A 23,238-nucleotide genomic window follows, 5' to 3' on the forward strand; every position below is an offset into this window, starting at 1 on the left:
ACCGGAGAGGCCCCAACAGTGATCTCATTTGATGCCACAAAAAAAAAAAAAAAAAAAAAAAAAAAAAAGTATTTATTCTTTTTTAAAATTATATTGAAATCTATATCAACATAATTGGTTTCTTCTATAATCCTTGGTATTTTGTCTCATGCATTTAACAACATTCTACTGAGAGGGGAATTCATAGATTTCATTTGACTGCCAAAGGGGCCACAGGACAAAAAAGGTTAAGAACTCAGATCTAGTCCCTGGAAGCACAAAATTTGTCTCACACCATATTCCAGGATCTCTGAGAAAGATAATGAAGACACATCAGGATGCAGAGGGAAAGGATACTGTGATCAATTAGCAATGTCTGTCGGGCACAATATAAAGAAAGTGGTAGAATGGAATTGCATACTTTCCAATCTAGGCCAGTGCTGCAAATACAACTTTGTGCAACGATGGAAATATTTTATCTGCACTGTCCAATATGCTGGCCACTAGCCTCACATGGCTTTTGAACACTTGAAATGTGGCTGGTGCAACTGAAATTTTGAATTGTTAGTTCTATTTAATTTTAGTTAATTTACATTTAAATAGCCACCTGTGACTAGTGGCCACTGCACTGGACAATGCAGCTCTAAACTAATCCCACCTACACCTACCTTAGTCACCTCCCACTCCACCCCACCCCCTCTCATGGAGGAGGAACCTCCACCCAGAGAGAGATGGCCTTTGCCAAAGGTCATTGGACCCATAGGTGACAAACCCACATCTCTCTACTTCCCAGTTTGGAGTTTTCTCACTTATACAGCATTTCTAAACTATCATTTAGCAGGATGTTCATTCCCTGAACAATGCCCGGTGTGCCATGAGAGAAGAAATTATTCAAAGTTCTGTAAGTCCTCTTGGTAAAACAAAATAAGGCACTATCTCTTCATTGCCGTGAGGTCTGATTTAATGATTTCCTTTTTGTTTATGTCAGTTTGAAGGGCAAGGGGTGGAAATAGGAATTATTTTGCTTTTTTGGTCTGCTAATTTGCTTTAAGAAAATGTTCACAGATATTCTGCATAAAAATATATTGTTTGCTGTTTTGCAATCTCCAAACATTTAAGAAACCTGCTCTAAGCCAGACTGTTTCTGAGGATGATTCACGCCCCAGAGCAGGTCCCCATCTTGATTCAGGATTAAAGAACACAGACTGTACCGTGCCCACTCTGTTTGCAGGAGGGGCCTGTGTTGATGAAGAATTGATGGTGAGGAGGCCTGAGGGGGGATGCATTCTGATGAGGTCATGGGGAGGGAATGCCTTCCTCTGCAGAGGTGGGAGCCTGGGACAGCTGCCAGGAGTGTGGTCTGGGAAGCACAGCCCTGGGACAGAGGAACAAGAATCATGCATTTGCCCTGCTCATTAGAAATCTTTGGGGGCCTCAACAAGCTGCTGCATAGTTTCACCCTCCTGCAAGCTCAAGCCTCAAGAAACAAAACAAAACAAAGACAAAAACGAAACAAAACAAAACAATGGCCTTTTCTCCTGTCCTGGCTAAGAGAGGGCTTAACCTTGAGTTAACTTTGCCGATCTGACCGCAGCTAAGGCCTGCCACAACTCAAAGCATTCATAGACAGCAAAACTGGCCAACACACTGATTATAATCTTTTCTAAAGTTTCAGTGGTATATAAACAATTTTCAGAGATTTCTTACTGTGAACCAGCAGGCCCTCCTCCAGACATGCTGAATCAGAATTTTTGATGATGTGTCCTAGGTATCTAGGTCTCAAACAAAGCTCCCAGCTGATTCTGATGTACAGTCAGATTTTAGGACTGCTGGCCTAAACGATGACATCCATACCCTTAATCGTGGCATCCAAGGCCTCTGGGAGCTGGCCCTGCTCTATACAGGTGGAGCATCATAGTGGGAAACATACAAATTGTGTAGTAATTGTCAACTGAAAAAAACCACACAACCTAAAAGCTGAGAGTTCTGTTTTATTTGGAGACCTTACCGAGGACTATAGCCTGGGAATCAGCCTCTCAGACAGCTCTGAGAAACTGTTCCAAAGAGGTAAGGGAGGAACCAGGATACGTAGGAGTTTTTGATGTAGTTGAACAGCCAAAGATTACTTCTAATGACAAAAACAAATATCTCAAGTTAATGATTTTAATGCTTTTCTATGTGTGGGAAGATGCAAGAGTCTGGGCTCACTGAAATTATTCCTTTGATAAGCGTCCTAACTATCTAGGGCCAGTATCCTGTTTTTCTCCATCCTGAATTCCCCTCAGGGTGCACCATCGGGGCTGGTTGCAGTGGCAGATGGTGGGCAATTTTCCTTGTTTACCGGAATGGCAGGCAACATTTTTGTCCACATAATGATATAAATAACAGCAGCTACCATTCATTGGGTACCTGCCAGGTGCCAGGTATAGGACTGAGAGCTGTAAGTGAATCACCATTTAATCTGCACATTGGCTCTATTATTGCCATTTTACAGATAATACTTTGAGGTTTAGAGTGGTTAAATAATTTGCCCAGGGACACACAGTCAGGAAGTGTAGAAATGGAACTCATGGGCTTCCCTGGTGGCGCAGTGGTTGAGAATCTGCCTGCTAATGCAAGGGACACGGGTTCGAGCCCTGGTCTGGGAGGATCCCACATGCCGCGGAGCAACTAGGCCCGTGCGCCACAACTACTGAGCCTGCGCTTCTGGAGCCTGTGCTCTGCAACAAGAGATGCCGCAATAGTGAGAGGCCCGCGCACCGCGATGAAGAGTGGCCCCCGCTTGCCACAACTAGAGAAAGCCCACGCACAGAAACAAAGACCCAACACGGCCATAAATAAATTAATTAATAATAAACTCCTACCTCCAACATCTTCTTAAAAAAAAAAAGAAAAGAAAAGAAATGGAACTCATCCTGAGGTCTATCAAAAAATTCCAAAGTCCCTGCAGTTAACCTAGGGTGAGCAACTATCCCAGTTTGCCTAGGACTGAAGGGCTCCATTACACATGGCACCTTCTGTACTAAAACCAGGACGGTCCTGGGCACACCAAGACAAGCTGGTCACCCTATCTCAACTTGGAGATTTCTGCCTGAGATCAGCTCCACCACCTGTGACCAAATTACATCAGGCAAGCCTGCCCACCCTTGGGTCTCCCAGGTTCCTCGTCTGAAAACAGGAATTGTCACATATGTCCCAGAAGGTGGCTGTGAGCATTAGATGAGATAGTGCCTGTAACAACATCCACTGAAGGAATAGGTGAGCTTCCCCGCAGGCCCACCTGGTGGAGCCCTGCATTGTCTTGCTCAATATGTGATTATTTGAAATCTGGAAAACTCTCAGCCATGATCTCCTCAAATAATTCTTCTCCATTCCCTCCGTTCTCATCTTCTGGAACTCCTATCCAATTGTATATATATTAGCATCTCTCAGTTAAGCCTACACATCTCAGACATTCTCTTTCCCATTTTAAAAATGTTTTGTGGGGACTTCCCTGGTGGCGCAGTGGTTAAGAATCCACCTGCCAATGCAGGGGACTCGGGTACAATCCCTGGTCTGGGAAGATCCCACATGCCACAGAGCAACTAAGCCCATGCACCACAACCACTGAGCCTGCGCTCTAGAGCCCACGAGCCACAACTACCGAAGCCTGCGTGCCACCACTACTGAGCCCATGTGCCACAACTACTGAAGCCCGCACACCTAGAGCCTGTGCTCCGCAACAAGAGAAGCCACTGCAGTGAGAAGCCTGGGCACCGCAACAAAGAGTAGCTCCCGCTCGCCGCAAGTAGAGAAAGCCCGCACACAGCAACAAAGACCCAATGCAGCCAAAAATAAATAAACAGAATAAATAAATTTATTAAAAAAATAAAATCTTAATTAAAAAAAATATTTCGTGGCACTCTGGGAGAGGTCCTCGGTGCTGTCTTCTATCTTATTCTTTCTTCAACTGTACCCAACTAAACTTGACAGTAATTATTGAGTTTATCAATAACTACATTTTCATTAGCAGAATTTGTAGCTGGTTTTTCTTCATACCCAGCTGGTCTTGCCTCCTATCTGCCTGCTTTTTGTTTTACAAATGTCTTGGGTTTTCAACTTTCTTTCTCCTTATATCCCTTTGAAACACTTCTCCTGTTTGCTGATTTTGGTGACCATCTTTCCTGGTATCCCCTTGCCTCCTGGTTTGGAATTGAGGTTTGCAGGTGGCTCTGGAGTTGGAGCTTGCTGTGTTTCACTGTGCATTCTTCCTCCCTCTCTGTTCCCCCCTCTCTCTCACCGTGGTGTTGCCTCCGCTCTGACCCAGCGGCCCCAGTTAACGACCAAGTCTACTACTGATGGTTCTGGCTTCTCTCGGGGGCAGAGACTCTGGCAAGGTGCTGGCATTGCCCTTGACCTGCCCGCCTGGCCAGGTCTGCTTCCTTCTCCCTCCCTTGGATTGCAGCTTCTGGCCGGTGGCCGCCCAGGCCATGGCCACTGCTTCCCTTCAGTCTCATTTCACAGGTGGGGGGTGCTCTCTGGTCCCACATAGGGGGCCTGGCTTCGTCCCTACCTGACTTGGGGTGCTTTTGCTCCCCGTTATGTCAAAAGGAGGCAAAATGGCCAGTTTTCCCCTTCTGCTCTCAGACCCAGAGCCCCGTGCCCCAGCCTCACCTACCCCCACTCACAGGTTTGTGTCCTGTGCTGGTTTTTTTTTTTTTTTCCTTATTGAAGTATAGTTGATTTACAATGTCGTGGTGTTACTTTCAAGTGTACGGCAAATTGATTCAGATATATAGATATATATATAGATAGATAGATAGATAGATTCCTTTTCAGATTCTTTTCCATTATAGGTTATTACAAGATACTGAATGTAGTTCCCTGTGCTGTAACAGTAGGTCCCTGTTGGTTACCTATTTTATATATAGTAGTGTGTATATATGTGTCCTGTGCTGTTCATTGAACACTGGGATGTTGTACATCTACGTGTTCCTGTGCCTTTTTGGTTTTCTCTTATTTCTAGTCTGTCTTTACTCAGCATTTGAGAACAGAAGATCCTGAAAGGATCGTCCTACAAAGCCATCTTGACTTAGGTATTTCCCTGAAATTGTGTTTCAAAAGAAAATTAAAATCAAGGAAGATTCAAAGTTCTCATGAATGTTTCCTTTGGCACTTAAAATAATAGTCCCAAGCAACCAAGAGAAAGGAACAGGAAGCCACACTGTGATGACAGCATCTTTATGTGATTTTTCCCAGACCAAAGGCACACAGGGTGGACAAGGAAAGAGCCCGATGCTGGGGCCTCATCTGAGCATCTACGTTAACTCAGTGCATGACCTTGGCTGCCAGTTATTCTCCTCCTCTCTCGCTGTTAGACTGAGACCTCCCCCACCAATTCTGATAGGCTGTGGTTCTCTAACCAAAGGGCAGCATAGCCCAGTGTCCTGTGATCCCGAAGCAGTGTCCCAAGTGTTCCCTTCTTACCTACTCCCACCCTCAAATGACTGCCTGGCCATCACCTCCAGGGCTGCCATTCCAGAAATTACAGTACTTAACAAAGTCTGTTTGGGATCACAGAGAGAAATTTTGCTCAAATGCTACTTAGGCTTTTCATTTTTCTTCTTCCTTTCCCTCTGATCCAAATTTGAATTCCTAACTAGTGTTTCAGAAAGTCCCAGTTGGGAGGTAAAGGGAAATAGGGGTGACTGTCTCTATTCCACAGAGGGAGACACTGCAGCCAGCAAAGTTTCAGGAACTTAAACGAGGTCACCCGGCAAGTGGATAAGGCAGGACTTTTGAAGGCAGGTCCATCTGCTTCCACAGCTCCCCCGCCTCAGCATAGCATGCCATTCCCGAGCAGATGGAGGGTGGTCCTGTGAGCAGCTGCCATAGTAACAAGGGTCTCTATAGTATCTCTCCGTCCCCATTGATGGCTCTCAGAGCAATTCCTCAGTCAGAAAGCTGCAGGTGACCACGGGTACTTCCCAGCAACTCTAGCACCCACCCAGGTTTAGGGCCAACTTTTCTACAAATATCCCACTAAATCTTGCCAATTGGGGCCTTTATTGAAATCCCGGGGCACAATTTTTGCAGATCAAGTCAAGATCTCTTTCTCCACTCACCATCACTTAACTCTCAGGGCACTGTTAAAACCTCAGAGCAAAGCTCCTCTGCCAAGAGAAATAGGTCTCTACTTCCCGTTGTTTTCTTGACTTCATAATTCTTGGCTTAGGGCAAAACTGCGAAGCTGGCAGCTTTCATCCCCACCACCCCTGCTGGCTCTCTGCTCTGCACCCTTTCCTCCCTTCAGAGGCCCTGTCACCCTCACCCCTGCCCCTCATTCCCACCCCCTCCTCACTCAAAGCTGCTCACACCAGAAAGACAGAGATTTGGGCATGGCAGCAAAAAGGGGACTCTGTCCCAGGGGATTTCCATATTGAAGAGAGTGCATTCTTTAAGCATGCACCTGTCCACCTGTCCACCTGTGCGCGCATACGCACACACACACACACACACACACACAAGGTTTATTGTTTTATGATTAGATAATTGACACATGTACATCACAGAAAATTTGAAAAGTACAAAAAATATAAAGAAGAAAGTCAAAACCTGTAATCCAACCACCCAGACAAACCTCCATTAACTCTTTATTTCCTTCCAGTTCTTTGTCTTAATGTATATGCGTATATGCATGCATGGATATATCATACATATATACATTCTAGGGTCTGTTTCAAGGCTATCTTGTTTCATTGCTGTGACTGCCAGTTCTCCCTCAATACCACAGTGCTGACATTATTATTGTTTTATAATCAACTTTAATCCCTGATGGCTCGAATTCTCCGTCATCACTTTTTTTCAACATTTTAAAAACTACTCTCTTTCCTGGTGAATTTTTAATTTATTTATTTATTTATTTATTTATTTTTGGCTGCATTAGGTCTTCGCTGCTGCACGCGGGCTTCTACTCTTTGTTGCTGCGCACAGGCTTTTCTCTAGTTGCGGCGAGCGGGGGCTGCTCTTCGTTGCGGTGCGCGGGCTTCTCATTGGGGGGCTTCTCTTGTTGGGGAGCACGGGCTCTAAGCACGCGGGCTTCAGTAGTTGTGGCACAGAGGCTTGGTTGTTGTGGCTTGTGGGCTCTAGAGCACAGCCTCAGTAGTTGTGGTGCACGGACCTAGTTGTTCCGTGGCATGTGGGATCTTCCCGGACCAGGGCTCGAACCCGTGTCCCCTGCATTGACAGGCGGATTCTTAACCACAGTACCACCAGGGAAGTCCCCTGGTGAATTTTAGATTCATTGTGATAAATAAGACATTGCTTGTTGGGTTGCAAGTTCATTGCACTTATAAATTAATTGGGTAAAATTGGCATTTTTACAATATTCGAATTTTTCGCCCAGAAATATTGTATGTCAGACCTAGATCTTCTTTAATATGTTTCAATAAAGTGAAAAGATTTCCTTCAGATGGGTCCTACATGTTCTTTTTGAGGTTTCTTAATATTTTTAATTTTTTGTTGGAAATTGGGATCTTTTTTCTTTACATGCTTCTGATTTGAATTATTGACTTGGAAAACTTATCCTGCATCTAACCCTTACTCTCTAAATAATTCTAATACTTTATCAATTGATTCCCTCCTTTTCCCAGGAAGATAATTATACCATCTGCAAATAATAATTTTATCTTCTCCTTCATATGTATAATTTTGTGAGTCACTGTACAGCTTTAAGAACCATGTTAAATAATATCAGTAAAATCAGTGATTTTTCTTAATTTACTATGGATTATTTCAATCCATTAAGGAACTATTTTTCTAATCTTAGTTTTTTAGTCTTTTAAATCGAGATTGGATATTGAAACTTCTCAGATATATTTTCATAATCTGTTGAGATGATCATATTTTTCTTATTTTTCTTGTTATATTAGAAATTACCATTATAATTTCCTAGTACTAAAATATCTTTATATTTCTAGGATCACACCTACTTTTTCCTGGAGAAATTTTTAAATGTACTTTTGAATTTGATTCATTGATATTCTCTTTAGGATACAGCTGCCTATGCACAAGTGAGATTAGTTTACAGCAGCATGTCCCAAAGTCTGTTCTATGGAACACTACTGCTATGAATTGTGCTACAGAAAAAGGAAGAGAAGGGAAGTCCTGTGTTAAAACTAATTTAGAAAATACTACATATCCCTCTTGGAGATTCACAAGGTATATTCCCATTTTAAGATTCTGAGACAAGCTGGGGTTAAAAAGAGAAAAAAGAGAGAAACTTGGGTTTAAATTTGCATAACCCAGCATTTCTCAAACTGATTGACCATACGAGTCCCTATCTGACATAATCCTATTAACATCTTGCAGAGCTCATATCTGAGGCATGCACTTTGGAAACTGTCTTTGTCAGTGTTGACACAGGTTTCGCTGGAAACCTCTTCCATCAGAAGTTCTAATCAAAGGCTTATAATCAATTAAACTCTGTTTCTGCTACCCTACACGATAAGATACTTCTTGTTTCTTCCAATTAAAGTGGATGCCTTTCAGTTTCATGATTCTGAGACATTGTCTCACTCCACTGGGTCCCTTTGGGATCTCAAGGATGCAGAAAAACTCAGCCTTCAGATGGATCCAGTTCGGGGTTGTCTTTATTTAACCTTCCCTCCAAGCTTGACGGGCTCTTCCTTGATCTTCTCCTCAGTTCACGGGACTACATGGCCTTGGCCCTCCGCCAGTGATGTCTTCACTCCAAAGCAGCCGGACTCTTCAACTCAAGTGACTTTATGTGGCCCAGGTAACTTTTCCTCCATCCGCTTGCGTTGCATCCTGAAACTGTCTGTTCCCACTCACCATCCCCTTTGCTCTCTCTTCTCCTCCCAACTCCAAAATCCCACTTTTTCTATAAATACCCAAGAGATACTCAAGACTGAGAAATACATAATCTTAGTCGCTAAAAAGTTCCCAAAAGCAAAACGCTTCTAGACGTTGCGGGGGATAGATAGATTTACCGTATGGCCTCTGCCCTTCGGCAGCTCTGATTCTTGTGCTGGGGATGAACAAGTATCACATCATTGCAGCGAACCTTTTGCCCAGTGCCTGGCATAGGAAGAGCTCAGTAGCCATTGACTAACATCACACTGAAGAGAAAATGATAAGTGCCTTATAGAGTTATGTATATAGTGTGTGGTTAATCTTCTGAAGAATTCACAGAGCAGTGACATTTGAAAGGGGTTTAAAAGGATGAATAGGAGCTCATGTGGTAGAGCAAGGAGGCAATGAAACAATTTGCAGCTGAATCAGACTTTCCAAAGCTCTTTCGCATACCAACCCCCCTTGATCTTCACGACACCGTGAGGTAAACTTCATTGTTGCTAAACCCATTTTTCTGTTGAGGAGGTTAAGGATCACTTGCAGCAATGAGCTTTCCCAAATCAAAAGATTTCAGGAATACATGAGTAGCTGTCCTAGCACTCTGATAACAAACAGCCATTCTTAAGAGGTGTTGAGGTCCCAGGAAGACAAGGCAGGTGTGGTCCCTGCCGTCATGGAGCTCATAGGCTAGATTCACAGAACTTTAGGGCTGCAAATTCTCCCCATGTGGAGGTCTTTAGCTCAGCAATTAGAGAGAGAGCTGAAGAAATTGCTTTTTTCCACAGACTGAAGCTGGGCCCACATTTAGCCTAGGAGTAAATGGTGCAGCAGCCAGAGTGTGAGGCCAGCAGACACCCTCAAGGTGGGGGTAGGCAGGGGGCGGGGGGCACCCCTGGCATACATCTGAACCTCCTGGGGAGCCATAAAAAATACTGGTGCCAGGTGTGCCCTGGACCACTGAAGTCAGAAGCTGGGTTTTGGTGGGAGGGGGTAGTCATGGGTACGTTTAAGTGTCCCACTTGATTCTAATGTGCAACCAGCGTTATAAACCAGAGTTCTGATAGAAAGATTGGGGCAGTATAGGGACACAGTTGTGAAGTTCTAATTCTGCTTCTTTACTTCTCTTTCCCCTGCCTTCCTCCTGTATCCCTGCAGCTCCTTTCTGCTGGTCCCATTCTGTGCACCCACATCTGCTCCATCCCAGCTACCTAACATGGGGGCTGAGATGTGCTCCTGGGTTCGTCACCACGAAAGGCTTCACTCTCGGATCCTAAAGATGCATTTAAAAGGGGCCTTCTCAGGGAGGACTTAATGTTCATAACGGTGACAAATAGGGCACAGAGAGAGCCAAGGTGCAGTGGGCCTTCAGGTTTCTGTTCGGTCGCACCACAGAGGCAGCCATCTGCTGGGTTGAATTATAGGGCTGGGCCTGGTGTACAAAGGTAGGTCAGCTCTCACTGGTGAGACTACCTTCTCTCTCCCCACCCCTGCCTCAGATATCTCAGGGGAGTTAGAAGAGACTCATATCCTGCTGCTTGCCCATGGCCAGAATGGCTCCAGGTACACAGCCCAACAGAGGCCGGGGCCTGGAGCAGAGCAGGTGCCAACCCAGCTGGGGAGCTCATTCCCCCCACCACCCTCCCCACCTCTCACCTCCCCTCGGACATTTTCTCAGTGACCCAGAGAAGGAACAGAAGTCCTGCAGTCTCTGCCCAGACACGTGGTATTATGGGCCTTTGTGAAGCTGAGCCTGCCCTGCCCCAAGACCTTGATGCTTTCCTAGGGCGGGGGTGATTCCCCCTGCCTGCAGCAACTGGAACATGTTCTGGAATTCATCTGGATTACCAGGGACCATGAGAGGAGGTGGACAGAGACACTGACCAAAGGCCCCAAAGCGATACAGTCCAGCTTACCTGATGCCAGAGAGTGAGATGTTATGGTGACAGAAGCCAGCTTTAGGACTGTCATCCTACTGGTTGGTTATCACTACTGTTATCTGATTTACATATTTCCATAAGTATTTATTGCACTAGATCCCTCTGGCCTTAAGTTGATGGTGTGATGGGAAAAAGGACCCACAGATGAAACCCTGCCTGTGGATGCAGAGTGTTAGATGGTAGACTCCCCAAGCCATCAGCTGGATGGAGGTGGGTGTCCCCGTGGAAGTCTGCCTATTGGTCCTCCTTGGCCTGATTTCTTCAACTGCAGAATCAAAAGAGCACTGCTGACTCCAGGGCTGCTCCCCTGGGATGTTGTAAAAGTGAACAAGTTATTGATGGCAGGGAACTGGCAGTCTCTGAGTGGAAAGGGTAATAAATCAAACATTCCATTATGTCTGTTTCCAATTTCTCCTTTCAGTGAATGTTTGCTCATCGTCTACAGCATGTAGCAGCATGCCCCTGCTCTAGTAATGCTAATCTTCTGTGTGTCATAGGTTAAGAGCATAAACTCGGGATCCAGTCTGCTTAGATTTTAATCCTGGCTCTCTACTTCCCAGCTGGGTGACCCTGGGTAAGTTACTTCACTTCTCTGTGCTTCAGTTTCCTCATCTGTTAAGTGAGGATAATAATAGTACTTACCTCACAGGGTTGTTATAGAGAATAAATGTGTTAATATATATAAATGGCTTAAAATCGTGCCAAGCACATAATAAGTGCTCAACAAATTTTCACTACGAAGATGATTAATACATAGCACTTTCACATAATGAGTTCACAGAAGCTTATTTATCTGTTTGGCACCTAAACTCTAACACAGTGTTTTTCTAACTTGTCTGATGTTTAAAAAACAAAAATACCCAAGGTACTTGTGAAAAATAGAGGCTCCAGGCCACTGCCCTGAAGATTCGGATTCAGCAGGTCCAGAAGGGATCCGAGAAGCAGTATATTTAACAAATGGCCCAGGTGATCCTAATGAAGAGTTTAGGGACTCAGCTGCTGTTACGGGGCTAAGAGGCAAAACCTGGCCTCTTCTGGGCTTCCCTGTACTGCCTCTACCAGTTAATCTGAAGCGCCAGGGAGGGGAAGGCTCTTTCACTTTGGAGCTTTGGGAAAGCTCACATTGTCTCCCCCATCCCATTTCAGCAAGAGAGGCTTCCTAGCAGAGGTGGAGGGATTTCCAGGACTGGAACAAAGGGAGAGACCTCGACTCACAGACAAGAAGACGGTGAGTTATTGCAAGACTGGGGACGCAGGAGAAGACGTGGCCATGGCAGGGTGGGCCGGGGGTGCCTAGAGGCACCCGAGTTTGGCACTTCTTTGAGAATTGCACATGTTTAGAGTCCTGAGCTTCACAGCATCTGGCCAGTCTCTCCAGGCATCTGTTCTTCCCTACACCCAGGATAAAATCCTGAGGTCCCTGTAAACTACAGGTCCATTTTCCCAGAAGTTCAGGCCCTGTTCTTGAATCAGGTGTTCATTGATTGAACCACATCTCCTGAGCATTCACCAGGCATTGGGAACACAAAATTGTGTGAGTCTATGACCAAGAGCTTCTCTCCGAGTATGATTCAAACCTCTCTCCATGGAGAAGCTCGGAAGCTTGGTGTCCCGTGGGAAGGACATGTGAGAAGCTATTAGGAGTGCCAAGTGACAAGTGAGTGCTAGTGGTCCACCACCGCTGCCATGGGAGCTCTGAGGAGAGGAGAACTCTTCTGGGGAGGTGATGTTTCAGTCTTGGAAGGCTCCTCAGAGGAGTTGAGCCAGTTCTTGAAGGATGAGAAAGTGCAGTCAGACTGCCAGAGTAAGAAGAGGTATTCTTTTTTTTTTATAAATTTATTTATCCATCTATTTTTGGCTGTGTTGGGTCTTCGTTGCTGCATGCCGGCTTTCTCTAGTTGCAGCGAGCAGGGGCTACTCTTTGTTGCGGTGCACAGGCTTCTCATTGCGGTGGCTTCTCTTGTGGTGGAGCACGGGCTCTAGGCGCGCAGGCTTCAGTAGTTTTCAGTAGCTGTGGCACGTGGGCTCTAGAACGCAGGTTCAGTAGTTGTGGCGCACGGGCTTCAGTAGCTGTGGCACGTGGGCTCTAGAACGCAGGTTCAGTAGTTGTGGCGCACGGGCTTCAGTAGCTGTGGCACGTGGGCTCTAGAACGCAGGTTCAGTAGTTGTGGCGCACGGGCTTAGTTGCTCCACGGCATGTGGGATCTTCCCAGACCAGGGCACGAACCTGTGTCCCCTGCACTGGCAGGCAGATTCTTAAGCACTGCGCCACCAGGGAAGTCCCAGAAGAGGTATTCTAATTTTTTTAAAAATTAGAGGAAAAGGCAGCAAGGTGTAAAAGGGCACAGATGTGGCTGGAATGCAAAGGCTGAGCATGGGGATGGGAAAGTAGGTTGGTCTGGCTCCCAGAGATCCCTGGGTTCCATGCAAGGCATCCCTCCCTCCCCATGGGGAGAGCAGCAGAGACGAGAAAGCCCCAGGATGACGTCCATCCCCAGCAATGTTCTTCACTTCCACGGAAAATCCAGCCCCTCACTCATCTAGCAACAGGAAGCAGCACTCACTGTAACTGAATCTTCTGCCGGGACTTGCTTTACCCACGATCAAATCCTGGCCCAGTCTCTGCCTGAGGCCATATTAGGCCCTGGTGTTATGTGTTAGCCAAGTCTCCTCTTGTGAAGGGGGTGTGGCTTCGTGGTCATTTTGTAACTTCCCGAATGCGTCTTTGAAGCTTTGAAACAAGCCGGGACCTATCTGTGCCCTCAGATCTCTGTGAAGGAGAGGGTATAGTTAGAGCCGTTATCCCCAGAGTGTGCTGGGCAGGAGGTGGCGGGGGGTGGGGGGAGATCTTTAGAATGGGCCCTTGCTCCTGCCCAGATGCCCCCTCCCACCTGTCGTGATGCTATAAATTCTTACCATCTGAGTCACATTTACAATCCTGTAGAAGTGGGTAAGGCTGTGTCACCTTGGGTTGGTAAGTCAGGTGTTTATTGTTGCTCCTTCCACACTTCTCTATCTTGGCACCTGTCACCTCTGTTCAGACAACTGCCACATTTGCCTGATGATCAGGCCTATTAGCTGTGTCTGGTATTTTCGACTGTCAGCAGGACACTTATGGCTGAGAGCAGTATATCTTCGTTGTTAAGGACAAGGACTCCGGAGTCCGTCTGAGCTTGGAACCAGTTCCACCTCCTATGTCACCTTAACTTTTCTTTGCCTCAATTCTTTTACCTATAAAATGGGAATAGGAAAGTACCTACCTCCTTGGGCTGTGGGGAAAAGAAAATGAGCTCATATACATAAATTTCTCCAACAGTGCCTGGCACACAGTAAGCACACAATAAAAATTAGCTGTAAGTATTATCTCCTTTCAGAAGTCCTGCTCTCACTTCAAACTTATATGTCGAAATGGAGACCTGAGTTCTTAGTTCTGGCCTGGTCCCTCCATTAAAAAGCTCTAGAGGCTCTTATATAACAGGCAAAGAAATGAAGCCCAGGATGATGAAGCGACTTGCTCAGGGTCACACAGAAAGCCAAAGGGAAAGCTGGTGCTTCAGACTCATGGCCACTTCAAGCCACGAGCCTGCTCGCACCAGCCGGGTGACCCCACAGGAAGCTTCGGGCACTGAGAGCCCTTGAAGAACAATTTAGACTTAGTACCACAATCACCTGGGCCACTTTTTGAAAATGAAGATTCCTGTGGTCCCCTATTGGATTCTGATCCAGTAAGTCTAGGATGGGGCCCCAGATTAGCATTTTAAAAAGCACACCTTCTTCCCTTCCCCCAACCAGGCAATTCTGATTCAGCTGTTCTGCACTTTGAAAAATGCCCCTCAAAAGCCAGTCTCCCTCATGTGCCGCCACTGGAGATGAAATCCCAAGCAGGGCCCAGGAAGGCCCTCTGGCCAGCCCTAGGCTGCACTAGTGCAGTTACTAGGCATGCCTGTGGTCCCTCAGAGGTATTTCAGGAATTTGGTCACATTCTTTCACACTCTCATCCTGAAAAGGAACTGCCAGTCCTTCAGACAAAGATGCACCTGTACCCCTGCAAAATCAGTGGGGCATTCAACACCAAGATTATCATTCCACTGAGCATTGTTTACTGCAGTCGGAATGCTGGGAGCTAGGGGGATTGTGGGTAATCTGATTCATGGCACTTCCCTCCTCCATGGGTGACCTCATCAAAGGCTCACTGCATGCAATACTGCCTCAGAAGCTTCTGTCCTAACTTTCCTACAACATTGACTGTGTGGCCCTTCTTACCAGAGGGAGGAAATCAAACGCTCAAAGAAAGAACAGATACTCAAAGAGCAGTGTTTTGAGATAGTGGCAAGAAGGACAGTTCTTTATATCTGCTTATTAAGGGACTCTGGCTGTGGACAACTATCCACTAGGAAAAGAGAAAGCATTCCCAAACTGAGTAAGTGCTCAATTCTGAGATGTTTTTTAAAATGTTGACAGGAGTCATCCAGCTTATGGAAGATTTCATTTTGGAGGGTTTTTTTTTGTTTGTTTGTTTTTCCTGTATGCGGGCCTCTCACCGTTGGGGCCTCTCCCGCTGCAGAGCACAGGCTCCGGACGCGCAGGCTCAGCGGCCATGGCTCACGGGCCCAGCCGCTCCGCGGCATGTGAGATCTTCCCGGACCGGGGCGTGAACCCGTGTCCCCTGAATCGGCAGGCGGACTCTCAACCACTGCGCCACCAGGGAAGCCCTTGGAAGGTTTTAAGAGCTGTTTCTTCTCAGCTTTTGACTTTCTCTTGCTCAAAACTTGTACCCGGGCCTGTGTTCATTTATTTCCATTTCTGAGTTATCACTGGGACACAGAGATGACAAGGTCTGCTGCTCAGAATACAGCTGTGAGAACTAAGAAAGATCATAATAACTGTCCTGCAACAATCTGAGGTTGGCCTTTCTCAGCAGTGTGGCCTGCAGGGGCAAGTGCATAACCTTCAGGATCACCCAGAATGGGTTCCAGTCCCAGATCTGCTGGTCTCTGGCTGTGGGGCCTTGAATGGGTTACTTGGTTCTGAGTCTCCATTTTCCTGTCTGTAAAATGTGGATACTTATATTGAACTTATAGGGCTTTTGTGCTGATCAAAGGACACAGTGAATGTCTAGCATGATGCCCATCACAAGACAGCCAATATATAGTTGTTATTCTTTTCTTCCCTATTTTCTTCTTGGTAACAGTGATTGTGATTGTGCCATTGTTCAACTAAAGAGAAAAGGAATCATTCTGAAGCTAGAAGAAAGGGAAATGAAATAAAGCATATTTAACCCATCCAGTAGAAGGCAATAAAGCAAAAAAAAAGAGAGAGAAGGAAAGACACAAGTAACTAGAAAACAAAAAGTGGTAGAAGTTAGTTAAAATATATCAGTAAACAAAACAAATATAAACAGATTAAACTCATCTGCTAAAGAACAAATTTTCAGATTGGATTTACTTTTTTTCCATTCACTCATTCAAGAAATAATTATCTTCTATGTTCTAGGCACTGGTCAAGACACTAGAATCTAGCTAAAAGCTATTCACAAAATATACATGTAAAGGGATTCCCTGGTGGTGCAGTGGTTGAGAGCCCACCTGCCGATGCAGGGGACACGGGTTTGTGCCCCGGTCCGGGAAGATTCCACATGCCGCGGAGCGGCTGGGCCCGTGAGCCATGGCCGCTGAGCCTGCGCGTCCGGAGCCTGTGCTCCGCAACGGGAGAGGCCACAACAGTGAGATATATATATATATATATACATGTAAAGACAAAGAAAGAAGAAAGTTGAAAGCAAAAGATTAGAAAAAATATACCAGATAAGTATTAACTAAAAGAAAGTTGATTTAGCAATATTAATCCAAAACAAAATAGACCTTAAGACAGAAACTTGGCAATAAAGAAGGTCTTGATAAAGGGAACAGTTCACCCAAAAAATATAACTATCTTGAACCTATACTCATAACATAGCCTCAAAATACATAAAGCAAAAACTGACAACATTGTAAGGAAATACTGACAATCCACATCATAGTAGTACATTTTAATCGCTTCTCTCCGAAAGTGTTGCAACAAACAAAAATTAGGAAGGATATAGAAGATTTGAACTACAGGTTAAATTTATGACCCTTCCATCTCATAAATAAAGAATAAATAGCTTTTCAAGTAAAACTTATAGGAATTAATCAGTACCATATGCCACAAAGGCACTAAAGAATTGATAATATACAATTCATTCTCTGTGCAGTGCAATAAAATTATAAGTCAGTAACCAAAACCTTTCCACACAGAACCCATGTGTTAAGAAAATTTCTTCGTAGAGTTCTAAGTAATTAATGGGTCAAAGAAAGAATAATCATGGAAATTTTAACATATTTTACAACTGAATAACAACAAAGTATTATGTAGCAAAGAGCAACATAAATTCAATTACCACCCCACGGGCATCTCCATAGCACAGTGATATGCCAAGAGCTTGGGGCTCAGACAGCAGATGGAAGCCTTGAAAACTAGAGCAGGTGGAGTTACAGTAGTGCTAGAGAAGATTATTTCTCAAATACCTTTTTTTTTTTAATTGAAGTATAGTTGATTTACAATATTGTGTTAGTTTCAGGTGTATAGCACAGTGATTTAGTTATACGTACATATATATCTCTATTCTTTTTCAGATTCTTTTCCCTTATAGGTTATTACAAAATATTGAGTAGAGTCCCCTGTGCTATACAGTAGATCTTGTTGGTTATCTATTTTATATATAACAGTGTGTACATGTTACTCTCACATACCTTTTATTCCTCCCTGCTTTCTCTTACACTGTTGCCTCTGTCTGGAACGCCTTCCGCCCCTGCATACCCTCCAACTGCCTACGCACCCTGACCCTCATCTGGTGAACTTCTTTTCATACGTTAAGGACCAGTTCAGTCGTCATTGACTCAGCTAACCCTTGGCTCCCACGGCATCTCTTTTCAGGAGCACTTTTTGATCACAAGTGCTGTACGGTGTACATGTTTCTTCTGTTCAATAGCTATAAACTCTAAAGAGTAGGGGCTACATCCTAGTCTTCTTCACCTACCTAGAGCCACACACAGTAGGCACTCCGTAAGTTTTTATTGAAAGACCATTGGGATTTTCATCTCCACCCTATGTCTTTAATTACCTGGAGCATTTCAGACTGTGGCCTGCCTACGGTGGCTGGAGGGAAGCCCTCCACTCTGGTTTCCAGAGCTGTACCATAGAAGCTCCCACCATTTCTGTGCCAGGGAGAGCCAGAGAGCCACATTCCTACCAGGTCATGGCCCCCACTGAAACCACAGTTAAAATGCAATGCCACCCTGAAGGAGGACGCTTTAAGTCAGAGCCCAGTATTTTTAGCAGATTTCATTTCACAACTTTCCCCCCGGAAGTCTGCACGTTTGGACTTTGGGCCCAAACCCTGCCTAGAAATTGACATTCACCTGCTTTTACAGAAAGAAGTAAGATTTCACTCTAGGCAAGGAAAAACCTCAATAAAGACTGCATTTACCTTCCTGGGGAGCCATTTGCCTGATGTGAACTGAATCCTAAAATGCAAATTCTTTCTTGGGGAATGAGTATGGCAGCTGATGTTGCAACATTGCTCAGAACAATTTGAAAACAATTCTGTTATTATTACTATCATTATCATTATTTCAACCTAGCAATTAAGTTAATATGGTTAAGTCAGCATTTTCAGCGAATTGTTATGGCATGAAGGAGTGTGTGTGTGTGTGTGTGTGTGTCTGGGATTACAGCTGTCATCATCATTTCTATTCTGTTTTAGGGGTTAAATATTTAACCACAAGTATGTGCTGCAGGCTGAAACCTGATGAGTGAGGGGGAGCCAGGGAGAAAGGGGGGCTCCTAACCATACTTCTTATTAATATGAAGGTAATAAACATGACTGTTTAATAAAGTACGTGTAAGCTGGCCTATGAGGCCACAGTAGATCACGTGTGTACACATCAGCATCTCAGCACCTCCCATGGATCCTGGCATTCTCCATGTCTGAGCACTGTGGCAGCCCATAGGAGGCTAAAGTGAACTTGACTTAAGCAAGTGGAAGCAGCACTTGTGGTGTGTATCCCCCAGAGGCCACTACTTGATTTATTAGCACATCTACAATTACCCAACACTTCAGCAGACCTGTAAAGCAGGGGAGTGGGCGAATAGCATTAGATCCCTTCCATGGAGTCAGGGCAGCATCATTGAAAAAGTTGGAGTGTTGGAGTCAGCCAGACCTGAATGTGAGTCCTAGCTGTGTGACCCTGTGGAGATTACTTAACCTCTCTGAATCTGTCTTCTCATCCACACAATAGTGACTATAACCCTCTCTCTTAGGGTGGTTATGAAGATTAAAAGGGGTAAAATTTATATCACATTTACTCTGTGCACATGCACTGTAGGCAGTCACTAAAGAGCAGCTACTTGGTTGTTATGGTTATTCTGTTCTCATTAGTTCATGTCATCTCAATGCTTATTTTCTAGCCCAGTGCCTACCTCAGGGCTCCCATGGTACTTGTTGACCAGGGCCATTCATAACCTCGATGGCCAAAAGGACTGTCCTGAAGACACCCAGGAAGATGCACTCCACCTCTGGGAATCTCTCCACTCTCTCCCCTGGCCCTGGGAAGTAATTTGAGATGTCCGGCTAGGCATTGCTCTTAGAGGACAATGTATTTACAAGCACTGCTAGGGCCATGATGTGCAGGCTGGGATGGGACCGTCCGCTCAGGGACTGGGTTTGGGTCTCCCTTCCCTGGGGACTCCCTGTTGATCTGTAGTGTTCCTTGGGAGGCACTCACATAACATGCCCCTACATGCACACAGTCATACACACACTCGTACACATGTACACAGACGTACGTTCACACACACACACACACACACACACACACACACACATACACACATACACACAGACATACACTCATACACAGTGTTATACCTCCTCTTCTTTTTGGTGACTTCGGTTTGAACTGAAAGTCTTGGGCCATCACTGCAATGGCAGTACCCCTGTTCAGAGCATGAACATAAAGTATACATAAATAATCTTATCAGTGGTTTAATCCCCCATCCTTAAGCTTACTTTTTAAAACTTGGAAATAATAAAAAGGTAGAAAATAGAGGGGAAATATCTATAGTCCCACTCTTCACAAACCTTTGCTAACACCTAGCAATATCTCTTGCAAGTCTTTATGCATATTTTATTTTACATCGTAATGATTATCCTATGTATTTAATATCTGTGTGTATGCACTGCTTCTTTCACTTAATTTTATAGAGTAAGCATCATTTTAATAGTTGCATAATATTCTGTAAAGAAGGATACACCACGATTTATTTGTCCCAGTCATTGGAATCTTAGATTGCTGTCCAAATGTTTGCTATTATAAATGGAATTATGAAATCAAGTTTTCTTCTGCTTTGGGAGTTATTATCTCTGGAATTATTTTCTAGAAATATAAGGTTAAAGGTTATATGGCTCTTAATACATATCACCAACTGATTTCCAAAAGAGTTACATCAGTGTATAAACCCCCAGACTTTTGCTCTTGATCTTCACTGATATGATCCCCCAAGAAAAACCCCGGCATCCTTGGAGGATGCCTCATTTAGGCAGCAGGACATAATTCCACCACTAAGTTCATCACTCATCAAAAGGTGTCTCCAACACCACTGAGTACCGGAGATGACATTAGGGTTCAAAGAAACAAACTTCTTAAAGTATTAGAAAAACTATGAAACACACAAAATCCCTGTATCCATAAGTATTATTGTTTAGGACTTGGCTAAAGTATGTATTTAAGTTTTGTAAAAAGAAGAACTACTATGTAGTAAAAGGCAGACCACACACTATTATGATAAAAGCTGTAAAAGTGCAGCAGCAATGTCCATCCTGGTCAAATAGGTGGAGCCCAGCCATGCCCTTTGAAGGAATTAGGGACAAGGGCAGGAAAAATGAGCGAAGAAAATGGCTTTCCACACACATAGGACCACATGCTAATGAAAATTCAGAGACCCTTGGAGGGTTGGGGGGTAAGGTGAGGGCAGCATTTTATGCTGTTATCAGACACTGTTACCTGAGCGGGAGGGAGGGATCTAAGAAACTGAAGGGGTCGGAACAGACCTTAGGGTCCTAGACTCCACCATGGGGGTTGAGGGTATGGGGAGGAAGGAAAAGATGAGAACAGGCAACTCAGAGGCGAATTTTGTACACTAATTTGCCAGTTTCACAATGTCACCTTGAAAACAAGCACCGTCCACCTTGAAAACAAGTATCATCCAAGTAAAGCCAGAGCTGAGTCCTGTTTCCCTGGTGCTAAAATATCCAGGTGATACAACATTGTAAATCAACTATACTCCAATAAAAATTTTTTTAATAAAAAATTTTTAAAATAAAATATCCTGGTGTGTAGCATGAGCTTCAGATCAGCCAGACCTGTGGGCAGATCCTGGTTCTGCCACTTCCTAGCTGTATGAAGGCTCAGTTTTATAACTTTGAGTGGGGATAGTAGTGCTACTAATTTCATTGCACCACTGGGAGGACGAGAAATGATGGATGTGCCCAGCCCAGTGCCTTGCACAGAGACAGGCTTCAATAGAGGTCAGTAGTAAGAGCTGGGGAAGGAGACGGGGAGGAGGAGTGGGTAGCAGTGACAAGTAGTGACAGTGGGGGAGGGAAGAAGAAGGGGGACGTGGTATGGTGTTGAATAGCAGTAGTGCTGCTAGTGGTAATTACACACACACCCCCAATAATTCTTGATTTTCCTCCGCAAAGCTCAGAGGACATCCTGCCTCACCCAGTCTTTTTCAAAGGAGTCCCAGCAAAGGAGAGGTGCCTGACTAGGAAATCCTACAAACCTACCAACTTCCAAAGGACCAAAACTGGTAAGAACTGTTGAGAACCTATGATACAACTATAGTGGGTTAAATGGTGTCCCCCCAAAACTCATGTCCAGGGCTTCCCTGGTGGCGCAGTGGTTGAGAGTCCTCCTGCCGATGCAAGGGACACGGGTTCGTGCCCCGGTCCGGGAAGATCCCACATGCCGCGGAGCGGCTGGGCCCGTGAGCCATGGCCACTGAGCCTGCGCGTCCGGAGCCTGTGTTCCACAACGGGAGAGGCCACAACAGTGAGAGGCCCGCGTACAGCAAAAACAAAAACAAAAACCTCATGTCCACCGTGAACCTCAGAATGTTACCTTATTTGGAAATAAAGTCTTTGCAATGTAATTGGTTAAAGATCAAGGTGAGATCATACTGGATTAGGATGGGCCCTAAATCCAATGACTGGTGTCCTTAGAAGAAGGAAAGAGGATACACAGAGGGAAGAAGACCATGTGAAGACAGATGCAGAGATTGGAGTGATGCTACCATAAGCCAAGGAACAACGGGAATACCAGGAGCTGGAAGAGCAAGGAAGGATTCCCTGTAGAAACTTCGGAGAGAGCACAGCCCTGCTGACACCTTGACTTGGGACTTCTGGCCTCTAGAACTGTGGGAGAATAAATTCCTGTTGTTTTAAGCCACCCCAGTTTGCAGTGCTTTGTTGCAGCAGCCTGAGGAAACGAATCCACCAATCATCTCAGTTTACAGAGGAAGAAATCAAGTCCTGAAGAGAAACCAGGGTCATCGCTGTTCACCCACAGAAAGGTAGCAGCTAAACAGGGGCTAGAACCCAGCCCTCAGCCCCCATCCAGGGCTCTCCCCTTAGGGAATGCCCCAAGTCTTTGGCATATGATCTCACACCTAGGTTTGGGCCAGAGAAAGGCCTATTTTGACAGGGCCACATATCCCTGTGTGTGTATGTCCTCCCCAGAGAGCACTCAGTGAGCGGAACCCACTTTTCCCGATAATGACTTACTTTTCAGTTCTGGGTGAGAGCTCCGACTGGTGCATCATCTTGAGACTGCCGAGTTTGCTTGTAGCTGTCATGAGAGAGGAAATGCCAGCAAGCCCCCTCCCCGTGCTGAGAAGTTAATCCCCAGAGACCTTGCTGACTGACACATGGTGGGTGCTTCATAATAAATGAAAAATAAACTTAAATAACATGATAAGTACCCGTTGCATCAGTGAGTGTTGCTGCATTAATATGCCCAGGTGTCTCTTTAACAGGGCACAGAGTTTTCTGTTCTCATGTGAATAATTGCTTCCATTTGTCAGTGAACGTCCTAAGAGCCAGGTACTGTGCTAAGTTTCTCCATCAGGCCCCGCCGGAAGCAGGTTGAACACTCATGTCACTTAATTTGAGGAGAGTTGAAGAAAGGGTCTATTTACAAAAGTGTGGGCAGGGTGTGGAGGAGAATGCAGTGCCCCAGGGTGGGTGGTGTGGAGCCATCACCCCCCTGAGCTAAAGGGATAAGAGGTGGGAGAGGCGAGAGCTGCGAGGACAGGAGCTGTGACATGGGGTCGAGGGCCACGCCTGTGGGTGGCACCCAGCAGGGAAGGAGCCAGCTTCAGCCTCCTCGTC

General features: G+C 45.2%; 1 long non-coding RNA gene across 1 annotated transcript; it reads left to right on the top strand.

Moving 5' to 3' along the window:
- The first annotated feature begins 11,780 nt into the window (after positions 1–11,780).
- LOC114487119 (uncharacterized) lies at positions 11,781–22,887 on the top strand. Its single transcript, XR_003681852.1, has 3 exons — positions 11,781–11,997; positions 21,550–21,659; positions 22,640–22,887. It is a non-coding gene; the product is annotated as an uncharacterized lncRNA (long non-coding RNA).
- Positions 22,888–23,238: the final 351 nt, after the last annotated feature.

This window comes from Physeter macrocephalus, chromosome 11 (genome assembly GCF_002837175.3).
Source record: "Physeter macrocephalus isolate SW-GA chromosome 11, ASM283717v5, whole genome shotgun sequence".
In the NCBI taxonomy this organism is placed as follows: domain Eukaryota; kingdom Metazoa; phylum Chordata; class Mammalia; order Artiodactyla; family Physeteridae; genus Physeter; species Physeter macrocephalus.